This window comes from Lissotriton helveticus, chromosome 4_1, assembly GCF_964261635.1.
Source record: "Lissotriton helveticus chromosome 4_1, aLisHel1.1, whole genome shotgun sequence".
In the NCBI taxonomy this organism is placed as follows: Eukaryota; Metazoa; Chordata; class Amphibia; order Caudata; family Salamandridae; genus Lissotriton; species Lissotriton helveticus.
In genome coordinates this window covers 284,430,326-284,434,978 of record NC_136063.1, presented here as the reverse complement: position 1 = coordinate 284,434,978, position 4,653 = coordinate 284,430,326, and positions in this window count along the sequence as shown.

Below are 4,653 nucleotides of genomic sequence, written 5' to 3'. Positions count from 1 at the left end.
CGGCTGTTGAGGTAGCTCGGGCCTTGGTTGTGTAAGGCTTTGTGTGCGTGGGTGAGGAGACGGAAGGTGATTCTCTTGTTGACCGGGAGCCAGTGCAGGTCTCTCAGGTGCCTGGAGATGTGGCCGTGTCTGGGGATGTCGAGGATGAGTCTCGCTGAGGCGTTCTGGATTCGCTGGAGTCTCTTCTGGAGCTTGGCGGTTGTTCCGGCGTAGAGGGCGTTGCCGTAGTCCAGTCGGCTGGTGACGAGGGCCTGGGTGACCGTCTTCCTGGTCTTGGTGGGGATCCACCGGAAGATCTTGCGTAGCATGCGCAGGATGTTGAAACAAGACGAGGAGACGGCGTTGACTTGTCTGGTCATGGAGAGGGAAGAGTCCAGGATGAAGCCCAGGTTGCGTGCGTGGTCTGTCGGTTTGGGTGCGGTGCCCAGGGCGGGGGGCCACCAGGAGTCGTCCCAGGTGGAGGGTGAGGAGCCCAGGATGAGGACTTCCGTCTTGTCTGAGTTCAGTTTCAGGGGGCTGGTCATCATCCACTCGGCTACGTCTTTCATCCCTTCGTGTAGGTTGGCTCTGGCGGTGGCGGGGTCGTTGGTCAGGGAGAGGATCAGCTGAGTGTCGTCGGCGTAGGAGATGATGTTGAGGTTGTGTTTGCGTGCGATGGCCGCAAGGGGGCTCATGTAGACATTGCAGAGGGTGGGGCTGAGCGAGGAGCCCTGAGGGATGCCGCAGATGACTTCGGTGGCTTCTGATTTGAACGGTGGTATGCGGACTCTCTGTGTCCTTCCAGCGAGGAAGGAGATGGTGCATTCCAGTGCCTTCTCCTGGATTCCGACGTTGCAGAGGCGCTGCACTAGGGTGCGGTGGCAGACAGTGTCGAATGCCGGGGAGAGGTCTAGGAGGATGAGGGCCGCTGTTTCTCCGTTGTCAAGCAGGGCTCGGATGTCATCGGTGGCGGCGATGAGGGCAGTCTCGGTGCTGTGGTTGGCCCTGAAGCCCGACTGTGAGGGGTCGAGGGATCCGTTCGTCTCGAGGAAGGCGGCCAGTTGCTTGTTGACTGTCTTCTCGATGACTTTGGCTGGAAACGGGAGGAGCGAGATGGGGCGGTAATTCTTGAGGTCGGTGGGGTCCGCAGTAGGTTTCTTTAGTAGAGCGCTGAGTTCGGCGTGCTTCCAGCTCTCGGGGAAGGTGGCAGTGTCGAAGGAGGTGTTGATGATGTCCCGCAGGTGGGGTGCGATGACGGCGTCGGCCTTGTTGAAGACGTGGTGAGGGCAGGGTTCGGTCGGAGATTCGGAGTGGATGGAGTTCATCGTGCGGATGGTGTCTTCGGTGCTGATCGGGGTCCAGGCGCTGAGGGTGGTGGTGAGGGGCGTTGGTGCAGTTGTGGGGAGCGTTGGTTGTGTGCTGAAGCTGTTGTGTATGTCCGCGATCTTGTTGTGGAAGTAGGAGGCGAGGGAGTTGCAGAGGTCTTGCGATGGGGTGATGTCGTTGTTTCCGGCGTTGGGGTTGGAGAGCTCTTTCACTATGTTGAAGAGTTCCTTGCTGTTGTGTGCGTTGTTGTCCAGCCGCTCCTTGAATGCTGTTTTCTTGGTGGCACGGATCAGTTGATGGTGCTTCGGGTGGCGAGCTTGAGGGTGGTCATGTTGTCTGGTGTAGGGTCTCTCCTCCATGCTTTCTCGAGGGTTCGGCAGTTCTCCTTGGAGCTCTTGAGTTCGTCGGTGAACCATGGGGCCTTCTTGCTGCCGGGTCTGCTGGGCGGGGTCCTCAGAGGGGCGAGGTCGTCTGCGCAGCTGCTGATCCACTTCGTGAGGTTGTCGGCGGCCTGTCTGGGGTTCTCAGAGCTGGCGGGAGGGTGCTGGCTCAGGGATGCGGCGAGCTGGTCGGCTGTGATCTTGTTCCAGCTTCTTCGTGCAACCTGTTGCTGGTGGTGGTGGATCGTGGTCCTTCCGAAGCTGAAGTGGACGCAGCTGTGGTCCGTCCAGTGGAGCCCGGTGGCGTGGCTGAAGGCGATGTCTTTGCTGGATGAGAAGACGGCGTTGAGTGTGTGTCCAGCGAGGTGGGTGGGGGTGGTCACCAGCTGCTTGAGTCCGAGGTTGGCGAGGTTGTCAAGCAGGGCGGTGGTGTTGCGGTCGTTGTTGTTCTCCAGGTGTAAGTTGAGGTCCCCGAGGAGGATGTAGTCAGTGGAGGGGAGGGCGTGCGGGCTGATGAAGTCGGCGATGTCATCGCTGAATTGTGTGCGTGGTCCCGGGGGTCAATTGCAATACTGCCCGTGATGCAAGGAGGGGGCGGGTTTCAACTCACCCCCGTCTTCCTTAAGGAATGCCCCCGATGCTGTACTTCATCGATGGGCAGCGGCGCGCAATCACGTGGCTTAGCCACCATGCCGGGAATGCGGGAACGAGAGGCTACCGTAGCACCCCGAGAAAAATTCGCCACTTGCCCCTCGGGCCGGAAACCAACAATGCGGGCTGGAGTTCACAACGATGGTGGCACGGCATGAAGTCTCCGCTCTTGCCTGCGGACCTCCGATGGCCTCCATCTGGTGGGAGGCTCCAAGGCTCCGCCACCTCCTCCCAGTGGTGGACTCTGCCCACAACCAGGCTCCGCCGCCTGGCTTCCGGGATGCTCTCGGAGCAGCAGCTACTCATCTTTGGGGAAAAGTGCCGGGTAGGCTCCCACCATAAAACAAACATCAAATATGGGATGGGCACCCGCTCTTCACGAACACCAATGCGGGGAGAGCACCCGCTCTTCAATATTTAAAACTCCAATGCGGGGTGGGCTTCCGCCAATAGAAATGCACAAACGTGGGGTGGGCTCCTGCTCTTCTTAGCAACGGCAGTGCGGGGTGGGCTCCCCCTCTGTTCAGGTGCAGTGTAGGGGAATCCCCATGACGGGATCCCCTTGAAGCATATTTTCAGCCCAGCGCTGCAGGACCCACATGCTCCTTCTTCTCCTGGTGGGATTGGAGTCCCCGCCTCTGGGGCTCCAGTAATCAGAATTTAGCACTAACGAGGTGCTAGCAGCCAGTGCTCCAGGAACACAAGGCTGGGCCCAGGTAGGCCCGCTCAAATGGTCCTCCAGCAGGGACGCAGTCCCTCGTGGTGGTTCCTCCTGGGACCCATCAACAGCAAGTCCCAAGCACAAGGAAAGCACAAAAGCACAACATTTTCATGGGGTAACAGCTAAGCCTGGGCGGCCAGCTACGCTCCGTGCACAGAGTGCACGGAGTGCCGCCTCCTACGCATTTTGCGTAGCCGGCGTAGCCAGGCGGCACTACGCGTGCTCCGCAGACGGAGCGTAGCCGGCCGCCACCCACCTCCATCCCGCCCTCCCTAAATACATAAATAAATGTATAAAAAGCTTTTTAAAACACTTACCTTGTCTGCCGCGTCCCCGGGGCTCCCTCTCGCCGTCCCGCGATGCGCGCCGCCATTTCGGATCCTAATGCGCATGCGCGGGCGGCCGCGCATGCGCATTTCTCATGAGGAATGTGCATGCGCGGCCGCCCGCGCATGCGCATTAGTATCCGATTCGGTGGCGGCGCGAACGGCGCGAACGGCGGGACGGCGAGAGGGAGCCCCGGGGACGCGGCAGACAAGGGAAGTGTTTTTAAAAGCTTTTTATACATTTATTTATGTATTTAGGGAGGGCGGGAGGGAGGCGGGCGGCGCGGAGTGGGGCTACGCGGAGTGCACGGGTGGGCGTAGTTGTGCGCCCACTTCGCGTAGCTCCGCTGAGCCCCACTCCGCACACTACGCCCAGGGTTAGTAACAGCCCCAATATTTATACACCATTTGCTTTGTCTGCCCTGGTACAGGACTTGGGGGAACCAGCCTGAACTGGTTCTGGGGGGTTTAGGAGCACTTTGTTGACAAGGCGCCTCTTCCCCTTTGCCAGGTGGGGGCTCGGTGATCAGACACACCACAGGGGGGCGGAGCCAGCATTCACCCAGGCAGGCACAGCCATATTCAGGTGACTACTCCTCACACTACTTCAAATGCAGATCCCTTATTCAGCCTAGCTCTGACTCACCCTGCCCTCCCTGGAGACACACACACCTCACCAGCTCCTGTCACTCCAAAGCCAGACAAGCAATCCACATCAGGCAGGCGGACACATAGCACACAGAAATGCCAACTTCTAAAAGTGGCATTTCTATAATAGTGATAATAAATCTGCACACACAATTACACAACATTTATTATTACTATTCCAACCATACCAAACTTGACCACGCTGCTCCTCTCATATCAGGAATTACCACTGAAACACTTATCAGGGAATCCCCAATGCATTCCTATGAGAGGGCAGCTTCACAGCAGTGAGAAACCAAAATAGCTGTTTGTCACTACCAGGACATGTCACACACTTAAGGTACATGTCCTACCTTGTACCTACAACACACCCTGCCCGTAGGGCTAGCTAGGGCCTACCTTAGGGGTGACTGATGTAGTAAAAGGGGGGGGGGTCAATGACATGGCACACACTTTAGGTGCCACGTCACAGTGGCAGTAACACTGCGTGCACAGGCCCTGCAATGGCAGAAGCCTGAGACTGGTTTGAAAGGCTACTTTGGTGGGTTGCGCAATCAGCGGTGCAAGCTCACCAGTAGCATTTAATTTTCCTGCCCTGGGTATATGAGATACCACTTTACAA